The sequence below is a fragment of the Pyrus communis genome, chromosome 5 (assembly GCF_963583255.1).
Source record: "Pyrus communis chromosome 5, drPyrComm1.1, whole genome shotgun sequence".
NCBI lineage: Eukaryota > Viridiplantae > Streptophyta > Magnoliopsida > Rosales > Rosaceae > Pyrus > Pyrus communis.
The window spans coordinates 9845619-9857527 of record NC_084807.1 but is presented as its reverse complement, the minus strand read 5'-3'; positions in this window follow the sequence as shown (position 1 = coordinate 9857527).

Sequence of the window (11909 nt, the reverse complement as noted above, 5' to 3'; positions counted from 1 at the left end):
GTGTCTCAAGACTCTAGTTGCATCATACCCTCAACATCAAATGAAAGAAGAGCTACTAATTCAATATTTCTACGAATGACTCCTTCCAATTGAGAGACAAATGTTAGATGCTTCGGCAAAAGGTGCTTTAGACCAATTGATGCCAAGACCTTAATAGCCAATTAAGCCTTGAATGCACAACAATACGAAAGAGTTGGACAAATAGACCCCCCACAGCAACAACAAATGAATGAAGTAAGTGCAATTTCCAAAATTCAATCTCAATTGGCTATTCTCACTGTTCTTCTGTCACAGGTTATTGATGGATCCAAAGTGCAAAGAGGAAGTGTTTGTGGCGTGTGCACTATGCAAAGACACTCCAATGATCAATGTCCTCAATTGATAGAGAATGGGGGATGGGAAAGTGCCAATGCCATGGGTTATCAAGGCCAAAATCAACCAAGGCATGATCCATACATCAACACTTACAATCCGGGATGGAGAGATCACCCAAACATGAAGTGGAGAGAACCTCAACAAACTCAACAACAAGGAGGATTTCGACAGCCACCCCCTGGGATATTCCAAAGGCCATTTGCACCAATGCAACCTCAACCACCTCCAGCCCAACCAAGTTCAGGTATGTTTTTGGATAATGATAAAGTTATTCAATTACTCACCTCTTTGATGCAGGGAGTACAAAATCAAACCAAAGAGATGCAAAATCAAGCTAAAGAGGTGGACGAATTGAAGAAGCAAATGGGGCAAGTAGCGGAGTTCATGGGACAGTTTAGAGAATAAGGCAAATTGCCTAGTTTAACCATTGTGAATCCAAGGGGAGGATTTGAAACCACCAAGGCCATCACGTTAAGAAGTGGCAAGGAAGTTGGAACCAACCCACAAACGTCCAAATCAAATAAAAAAGAGGACGAAAAGCTATTACACGATGAAGAGGAGAAAGACAAGGCCACGACAAGGTTAGAACAATCCTTTCCGCAACCACTTAGGGATCCTAAACCGTCCAACACAGGTAGTTTAGGTCCAAGTTTGGTTAATTCTAACCCTATGCCACCAAATGTGCCTTTCCCTCGCAGATTTATGCAATCTAAGAAAGAAGAGAGTGACAAGGACATTCTTGAGACGTTTAGAAAGGTGCAGGTCAATATCCCGCTCCTTGATGCAATCAAGCAAGTTCCAAAGTATGCTAAATTTTTTAAGGAACTTTGCACAACAAGGAAGAGGATTTCAAACAAGGAAGTGGTAAGGGTAAGTGAGAATGTTTCAGCAATTTTACAAAGGAATTTGCCTCCTAAATGCAAAGATCCAGGAGTTTTGGAAGATGTTTTGGTGCAAGTTTACCACTTGATATTTCCAGCGGATTTTTATATGCTTAACATGGAAGATTAGGCCCATTCTCCTCCATTGTGGATCCTACTTGGAAAACCATTCATGAAAACAACTCGTACCAAGATTGATGTGTTCAAAGGGACATTGACAATGGAATTTGATGGCGACATTATTGATTTCAATATTTCTGAGCCACAAGGTATCCTAAAAATAATCATTCTTGTTCTTCTATTGATATATTTGATTCATTGGTGCAGGAATACCTTGACGGCCTAAATGAGGATACCCTTGAAACAACCATTATAAGAGGAATGGGACTCAAAAACGAAGAGGTAGGAACCAAGCACATTTACAGCAAGAATAAGGATTCCTTTGTTGTGCCCAATTGTGAAGAAGTGGAGATGGTGGCTGCCCTTGAGTCCTTGCCACAACATATTGGTAAGTCTCCAATCCCAATTCCAATTCCCGTTTCCATTAATAAGTTGTTACCCTCAGTGATTCAGGCACCCTCCCTCGAGCTTAAACCATTACCAAATCATTTGAAGTATGTTTTCTTAGGAGACCAAGAGACTTTGCTGGTCATAATCTCTTCCTCGCTCATGGCATTGGAGGAGGAAAAACTAGTTCGGGTGTTGAATGAGTACAAAACAGCCATTGGATGGACCTTGCCCGATATTAAAGGGATAAGTCCTACAACATGCATGTATCACATACTTCTAGAGGACAATGGTGGAAGTTGTGAAGAAAGAGATTATCAAGCTTCTTGATTGTGGAGTGATTTATCCAATTTTGGATAGTCGTTGGGTTTCACCAGTTCAAGTTGTTCCAAAGAAATTTGGAGTCACTGTGGTAAAGAATGAAGAAAATGAGTTTGTGCCCACTTGTATCCAAACAGGTTGGAGAGTTTGCATTAATTATAGAAATCTCAACACCACCACAAGGAAAGATCATTTCCCTTTGCCGTTCATTGACCAAATGCTTGAAAGGTTAGCTGGTCATTCTTTTTATTGTTTTCTTGATGGTTATTCGGGATATAATCAGATTGTTATAGCTCCAGATGATCAAGAAAATACCACTTTTACTTGTCCATTTGTACTTTTGCTTATCGTCAAATGCCCTTTGGTTTATGTAATGCACCAGCCACCTTTCAAAGATGCATGGTAAGTATCTTTTCAGATTTTGTTGAGAAGGTTATTGAAGTTTTCATGGATGATTTTAGTGTTTTTGGTGATTTGTTTGATGATTGCTTAGCTAATCTCACTTTAATCTTGAAACGATGCATTGAAACTAACCTTGTTTTAAATTGGGAAAAATGTCACTTCATGGTAAAACAAGGTATAGTTTTGGGTCACATAATTTCAGAAAAGGGAATTGAGGTTGATAAATTGAAAATAGATCTTGTACGCTACTTACCCTCTCCCACTTCGGTGAGAGAGGTTCGTCCTTTTCTTAGACATGCAGGATTCTATAGACGATTCATCAAAGATTTCTCGAAGATCTCCACACCCCTATGCCGACTCCTACAAAAGGATGTGCCATTTGTGTTCGATGAAGCATGTGAGAAGGCCTTTAATCACCTCAAAGAGATGCTAACTTCGACCCTCATCATAGTTACACCAGATTGGAGTCTTCTTTTTGAGCTCATGTGCGATGTTTCTGATTATGCAATAGGAGCTGTTTTAGGCCAAAGAAAGAACAAGCAGCCACATGTTATTTATTATGCATCCTGGACCTTGAATGACGCTCAATTGAACTACTCCACCACTAAAAAAGAACTCCTTGCTGTTGTGTTTGCTTTAGATAAGTTTCGTTCTTATTTACTTAGCACTAAAGTTATCATTTATTCTGATCATGCAGCCTTGAAGTACGTACTCACAAAGAAAGAGGCCAAGCCAAGGCTAATTCGCTGGATGCTTCTCTTCCAAAAGTTCGATATCGAAATTCAAGAAAAGAAAAGAAGTGAAAACGTGGTGGCTGACCACTTGAGCCATTTGGTGCACAATGAGGAGCCACTACCTATCCAAGAGACGTTCCCAGATAAGTAATTGCTGACCATTGAGGTAAGTAAACCATGGTATGCTGAATTGGTGAATTATTTAGTGACTAAACAAGTTCTAAGCACCCTAAATAAGCACCAATGTGATAAAGGTTTTATGTGTGGGATGACCCATACTTGTTGAAATATTGCTCTAATCAGATTCTTCGTAGGTGTGTGCACGATTCTGAGTTTAAATCAATTTTAACTTTTTGTCACACTTATGCATATGGGGGTCATTTTGGCACACAACGCACAGCCCTTAAAGTTTTAGAATGTGGATTTTATTGGCCTACTATCTTTAAGGATGCTAGAACTTTTTGTATGACTTGTGATCGTTGTCAAAGAACGAGCAATATAGGTGCAAAAGATCACATACCTCAAAATCCTATCTTCTCTGTCAAAATTTTTTATGTTTGGGGAATTGATTTCATGGGTCATTTTCCTTCATCTCATGGTTTTAATTATATTTTACTTGCAGTTGATTATGTATCGAAATGGGTGGAAGCAAAAGCCACCCATACTCATAATTCCAAAGTGGTTGCAAATTTTGTCAAAACTAACATATTTGTCAGATTTGAAATGCCAAGAGTACTTATAAGTGATGGGGGTTCCCATTTTTGTAATCGAACCATTAAGGCGTTGTTCAAGAAGTATAACATCACACATAAGGTTTCAACACCTTATCATCCTCAAACAAGTGGGTAAGCCGAGGTTTCTAATCGAGAAATCAAGCAGATTTTGGAGAAGACAGTTGGGCCAACTCGAAAGGATTGGAGTTTGCGTTTGGATGATGCATTGTGGAGGTATCGTATAACCTAAAAAACACCAATTGGGATGTCTCCATTTCGGCTCATTTATGGGAAACCATGCCATCTTCCCGTGGAATTGGAACACAAAGCACATTAGGCAGTCAAAACACCCAATATGGACATAGATGCGGCTGGACTTCATAGGAAGCTTCAATTGAATGAGCTTGAAGAGATTAGGAATGAGGCCTATAAGAACGCTCGTATTTACAAAGAGAAAACGAAGGCATTCCATGACAAGATGATTTGTAGCAAGACATTCTCAAATGGGCAGAAAGTATTACTTTTCAACTCCCGCCTTCGATTGTTTCCAGGTAAGTTACATTCTAAATGGATTGGTCATTTTATTGTTACTAAAGTTTTTCCTTATGGTGCAGTCTAAATTCAAAGTTTAAAGACCGGACAAGAATTCAAAGTGAACGGACACCGTTTAAAGCCTTACTATGAGTATTTTGAGGAGCATGTGATGGAGGATATACCTCTCCATACCGTTGGCCCTAGTGAAGCTTGAATGGAGGTATCGTCCGGCTGGAAGACGTTAAAGCAAGCGATTCTTGGGAGGCAACCCATGCATTCAAATAAAGAAGACCTAGGAATCTCTGACTCCACAACCAGATTTGCGTTCCTTAACCCTACTCTTTATTGTTTTTACTTTGTCATAATTGTCATGTTTGTTAGTTGTGTTGTTCGATTGTTTGTGTATGAGTCTATGTTTGGTTTAAGTGTATTGGGGGGGAGGGGGGGTAAATAGATGCTTTTCATGATTTATTTTCGAATTTTATCACCTATCACTTCTAAAAGTTGTTACTCACTGTTTTTATTATGTTTTGAAGTGTTTTAATGTGTCCTATAACAGAAAATCTAAAAATTTTGAATAAAATTTCGAAAAAGCTTTGAAAAACCCAGAAGAGTCGTTTTTAGAGTCGTTTGTGTCTTAAGGTACCTTCCAACATAATGATGAGGATTTAGTTTTTAATTGCATGACTGTTAAAGAAAGTTACAAACATGGATGGAAGTTTGATTTGCTCTTTGGTTTATGCTTAGTTGTAGTTGTCGTTTACGAATTCACATATAATCACAAAAAGAAAAAAAAAATCAGTTTTTGTAACATGCTTGAAGGAAGAAACTCAAACTAACGCTACAACCCTGAGAGACTTGAGCCTAAACTTTATTTGGAGAGTTATTAATATGTGATTTCTTTCTAAAGTCATTGCATGATCTCATTATTTCTTTGCTTGGTTGCTACTTAGAATGCATTTTCATCATTATAGTTCCAAATACGAGAACTCATGCCCGTTTCATTCAAAGCATAAAATTGATTGCATAACATACAATAAGATGAAGTTGTTTAGTTAAACCAGAGCCAAAAAGCCTTACCCTTTGCATATGTATTGTAGGTTTAACCCCTTTGAGCCTTATTTAGCCTATTTTCTTTGTTAGCCATATTATCCTTACCTAGCCTAGAATAGGACTATCCATACCCTTGTTCTTAAAAGATAGTGAAGCATGACTTAGAGGGAATTCCTTTTGATCCACATTATGCAGAAAAACAAGTGTGGGGAAGGTTTTTTGTTAGAAATGTGAAAAGAATAAAAAATAAATAAATAAAACGTGAAAAAAAAGAAAGAAAAAGAGTTGAGAAATAAGTGAGAATGAACTCACAAGTATTGGTTGTTGAAGAAAGGGTCCAAAAGCTGAATCTGGCCCTAAGTGTTGTGTGAATCTCCCATGGGTGTTTAAAGTTGATTTCTGCATTCAAAAGTGAATTCTAAGTGTTTATTTCATTACTTTGCTTGCTATTGCTTTAAGAACCCTTATTTATCCTTTACCTTTCTTTGTTAGCCAGTACCTTAGCCCCGTTACAACCCTTAGACTTCTATCTTGATTGTTATGTGTTTCAATATATGGAGTTTGAAATTGGTATGAACATATCCTTTACCTTTCTTTGTTAACCAATACCTTAGTCCCATTACAACCCTTAGACTTCTATCTTGATTGTTATGAGTTTCAATATATGGAATCCCTGGTTCTCGCTTCTAAGTAGTGGCATTCCGTTCATGAGATCATATACATGTTTATATTAATAATTCCAGAAAGTGCTTTCTTTGTTATAACATATGTTAGTGCTAGTCTACATGTTTACATCAATCTTCTCACATATACTTAGTGTAGGGAGTGTAGTCAGAAAATTTGTGTGAAAATAAAGAGTATATCCGGTGAGGAATTGAGGGAATTCTCTAAGGCATGTTACTACTTTTAAAATGTTGTTTTAATTGATTCAATGCGAGCTAGTGAGTGGTTACTACGGGTAAGTGTTTACTCAAGAGTAAAGAGAGCAAAAATCTGTGGGAGTACTGATTTTTAACATGTCATGTTGCATTAAAAATCCCTGAGGCAAATGTTGGAAGGTCTAGGTTGTGTTTTGTTTGTTTTGTTTTGCTCAAGGACTAGCAAAAGCTAAGTGTGGGTGAATTTGATAGCAGCATATTTATGCGACTTTGTTAGCTTATTTCCTTGTATTTATTCAGTTAGTTTATATTTATTTGAGTGTTTTAAGCTATTTTCGTGTGTTTGTAGGTTCAATTGGCTAAAGTGGCAAGAAAAGGCAATTTGGAGCATTTTAGAGCAGTTTTGGGCTTGGAATTGATAGCACATGAATGGAGCAAGGTGGATAGACGAATTTGAAGTTCAAGAAAGGCTAAGAATATGTTAAAGACATGGAGGAATTAATTCAAGACAAAGAAGATTTGGAGCTCAACAAAGAAAGAAGGAAACATGAGCCAAAATACCTTATCTTCTCTTAGCCAATCCTAATCCTACACTACTTAAGTTCCAGTTGCTAGGGGGATCCCTAATTATATTAGGACACTTAAATATATGTTTCTAGAAGGCTTAATCCTAATTCTACAAGGGTGCCGCACCTATTCCTTCTAGAATACCCATGCCTTGCCATGCACTCCCTTTCCCTTTCTCTCTAGGATTCAGCCGCATCTCCTTTCCCTTTCCCTCTTGGATTCTGAATTTAATTAGCCTTTTCCCTTGTGGATTTGGATTGCAAATCCTTCTCCAAAATTAATTAGGGTTTCTTTCTTTAAATAAATGCATTCTGCCGCACCAATGATCCATCTCTCACCACAATTCACACCACCCATCCATCTCACACAATAACCCAATTTCAGAGAAAAACCTCTTTGTGCCGCCGCCTTGCAAGGAGAAAGGAGAGGGGACCCTTGGAGCCGTGCCTTGACATTCAAGTTTGGATTGTTGGAACATTCTTAGGTGTATTCTATATTTTGTTTTCAATGCTTAATTTAAGTTATCTTTGTTTAAGTGTGAACATGAGGAGCTAAACTCATTTTGACTAGAGGAGAATTCAAAGCCATGAACATATATGTGATATGAATTGATTTCATCCAATTATTGTTTCGTAAATTTACTTATCTGTTTAATTGATAACTTATTCTTGTATGTTGATTAAGGATGCATACTTAGTTTGCATGCATAAATTTGATGCTAAAATATAAGGGAATTTCACCTAATCGTTATGAACTTATATTTATAAGTAGTGGAAGTCACTAGTCATGATTGTGTTAAGTAAATCCATGGCAGGAGTATCATGCTTTTCATAGTTACGAATGCCTTGTCAATGCTTATGATTGATAGGAGCATATTTAGGCGACTTGATTAGCTTGTTTTCTTACATTTATGTTGTTAGTTCATAGTTATTTTAGTATTTTAAGCTATTTTCGTGTGTTTATAGGTTCATATGGCTAAGGTAGCAAGAAGGTGCATTTTGGAGCCTTTTGGAGCAAAATTGGACTTGGAATGGATAACATATGCTTGGAGCAAAATGAATGGACGAAATTGAAGACCTAAAGATGTTAGGATTCCTAATCAAAGAAGGTTTCCTACTTGAAGTAGGAAAGTTAAGCCAAGGTTTCCTATTTTGGTTTGACCTTTCCTAATCCTAGATTTCCCTAAGTTCCAGCAACATTGAAGGTTTCCTATGCATTTTAGGACACAAACCAAAGTTCCTTGCACTATCCTAGTCCTTGCCGCATATCTCCTTACCATTTTCGTCCAAAATCTGCCATATATCTTCTTTGCCCTTTTCTCAAAGTTGTGTCGCACCCCACATTCCCTTATTTCCCCTTTCCTTGCAATAAAACACCTTTCCCTTTCTCCCTAGGTGCTGCCACACCTTTTCCTTCCCTTTTCCTCTTAGGATTATGATTTGTTACCCTTTTCCTGGAGGATTTGGAGTCTTAAAACCTTCCCAAATTAATTACTTAATGTCTTAACCTTTCTCCCTCTATATATACACAATATGCCGCACAAAATAGCTCTCTCATTCTCTCTGTTCATTCAGCCATCATCCACCCCCTACCACCATCCAACCTATCCATCCATCACCATAATTCATACCCAAACACCCTTGTGCCGCAGCAAAGAAGAAGAAAGAAGAGAGGAGAAGCCTTGGACATTTTGGCCATTCAAGCTTGGATTGTTGGAGCGTTTCTAGGTGTATTCAATCTTTGTTTTCAATGTTTAATTTAAGTTTTCTTTGTTTTGTTGTGAACATGAGGAGCTAAACTTGTTTTAGCTAGGGGAGACTTTGAAACCATGATTATATTTGCGATATGAATTGATTAATTCCAGTTGTGATTTCCATAAATTGTGAATGCAATTTACTTAACCGTTTGATGGATAACTTATTCTTGTATGTTGATTAAGGATGCATACTTAATTTGCATGCTTGAATTTGGTGCTAGAATATAAGGGAGTTTCACATAATCGTTACAAACTTATATTCACTAGTAGTTAAGGTTGTTTTCACAATCATGTTAAGTTAAATTCCTAGCATGAGTATCATGATGTCATAGTTACGAATGCTTTGTCAATACTTATGATTTTCATAAAACATAATGATCTTTTATTGTATCTCTATTATGATGTCATGTAGGGAACTTTTGAAGAATGCTTTGAGTTGTCGCATGATGTCATTCAATCCAATAACTAAAGGAGAATCTGAGGGTTAATTAGTGATGTCACGGTAAATCTGGGGTGTTGAGGTTCATGGTTAATTGAGAAAGCAACTGGAAATCAATTTGTGTTCAAATGTATCAAGTGTGGAAAAGAATCCTCTAGCTAGCTAATCATCCATAGTTTTTCCCCAAATTCGTCCAAACTTTATTTGAGTTTTTAAGTTACTTGTTTTCACTTTAAATTCGTCCAAAAACCCAATCCTCTTGTCTTTGTTGTGTCTAAATAGCTAGAATCTGTCCAAATTGTGTTTTGAAGTGTTTTGAGTCAAAACCAATTCTATTTTCGTCCAAATTAAGTCCTAGAGTCTAGTTTGAGTCTATTTGATTGTTTTGTGTTGTTTTGAGTTTTTTGAGTTTGTTTTGAGTCATGTAAGTTTAGTTAAGAGTCTTTGAGTTTGTTTAAGTGTTTTTAAGCATATTTTTGTATCTTTGACTCAGTTTTATTAGATTAGCAATCCCTCCTAATCCCCAGCCTAGAACGATCCCTACTTACATCTTTAGTACAATTGTCAATAAGAGAGTTTAATTTGTGTGTTATCTTTAGCCAATACCTTAGCCTCACTTCACCCCTTAGACTCCTATCTTGATGTTATGTGCTCAATATGTGGAGTTTGAAATTGGTATGAGCATATGGAATCCCTGGTTCTCACTTCTAAGTAGTAGCATTCCATTCATGAGATCATATACATGTCATATTAATAATTCCAGAAAATGCTTTCTTTGTTATAACATATGTGAGTGTTAGTCTACATTTTTACATCAATCTTCTCACATATACCTAGTGTAGGGAGTGTAGTCAGAAAGTCTGTGTGAAAATAGAGAGTATATCTTGCGAGGAATTGAGGGAATTCTCTAAGGCATGTTACTACATTCAAAATGTTGTTTTAATTGATTAAATGTGAACTAGTAAGTGGTAACTATGGTTAAGTGTTTGCTCAAGTGTAAAGAGAGCTAAAATCTGTGGGAGTAGTGTTCTTTAATATGTCATGTTCATTGGAAATTCCTGAGGTAAATGTTGGAAGGTATATATTGTGTTTTGTTTGTTTTGTTTTGCTCTAGGACTAGCAAAAGTTAAGTGTGGGGGAATTTGATAGGAGTATATTTAGGCGACTTAGTTAGCTTGTTTTCTTACATTTATGTTGTTAGTTCATAGTTATTTTAGTAGTTTAAGCTACTTTCGTGTGTTTATAGGTTCATTTGGCAAAGGTAGCAAGAAGGTGCATTTTGGACCTTTTGGAGCAAAATTGGACTTGGAATGGATAGCATATGCTTGGAGCAAAAGGAATGGATGAAATTGAAGACCTAAAGGTGTTAGGATTCCTAATCAAAGAAGGATTCCTACTTGAAGTAGGAAACACTTAATGCTCGAGGAACTTAATGATCTTTGATATGTATCTCTATCATGTTGTTCATATAGGGAACTTGATAAGAATAATTTGATTGCGTCGCTGAGTCCAATTCAATGAAATTAGGGAAATCTGAGAGTTAATTTGTGCAGTTCACAATTAATTTAGGGCATTGTCATTCATGGTTATTTGGAATAATAATTGGAAATCGATTTGTATGCATATGCGTCATGTGTGGAGAAAAACCCTCTAGCTAGCCTGTCACCCATCAATTCATTCCAAATTCGTTCCTTTTACTTAGTTTCTGTAACTTGTTTGTTTAAGTTTTAAATTAACCAAAACCAATCCCCCCCCTTTAATATTTCGTGTTTACTTAGCTAGGACCTGTTTAAATATATTTTCATTAGTATTTTGAGTCAAGTTAAGTTAGAATTCGTCCAAAATCACCCTTAGTTTCTGTTTTGAGTCAATTTGCTTGTTTTGTGATGTTTTGAGTCGTTCTAGTTTATTTTGATTCATTAGAGTCTAGTTTTCTATTTTTGAGTCTAGTTTAGTGTTTTAGATATTAAAATTGAGTCGATTAGCATCCCTTCTAATCCCCGGCCTATAACGATCCCTACTTATTCATACTAAAACTACAATAAAAGGGTTTAAGTTTGTGTGCTATTTATATCACATCAATGAGGAATGTTGCATGGGTTTCAAGCCCATTCAAGTAATAAAATTATTTTTTTTGCCCCATTAAAATACGTTCATGATATTCTCTCCAAAAACACATCTATCTTCTTTCCCAAAAAAACCTCTCTTTTCTGCATGTGAAGTTGGTTCTTTGTGCTAGGTTCCTCTGTAATACAACCACCACTACTCCTTTGGTTTTCTGAATTTGCCAAAAAATATTGGTGTTGCAGCCTGTGCTGCGCTGATGCGCCACAAATTCAAATTCTTTTACAGAGATGGCTCCTAGAGGTTCGCTAACTTGCTTTGCTACACGTTTTCCAAGTTATATCTTTGAAGATTGGGGCATAGTTGAGGGCTGACTGGGGAAGAGTTTGAAGGGTTAAATAATTAGAGGTTGGGGAGTTTGACCTATTATTGTTGCTTGCTTGTAATAGAATGTGTGCCCACCAACTATTTGTGTTTATGTATGTGAGAAAGAGTTTTTTTTCAGAATTCCAAAGGTCCATAGCTAACAAGTTTTTGGATTGAAAGGGTTGTACAAAGAAATCATAAATTTAAAAACAATCACAATTTTGAGTTAAAATTTTGGAACATAATACCAAATGGCCTTGAATTTCTTGTTTACGATTTGCGTAGTTTTAACAACGTAAGTACTTCAATTGCCAACAAG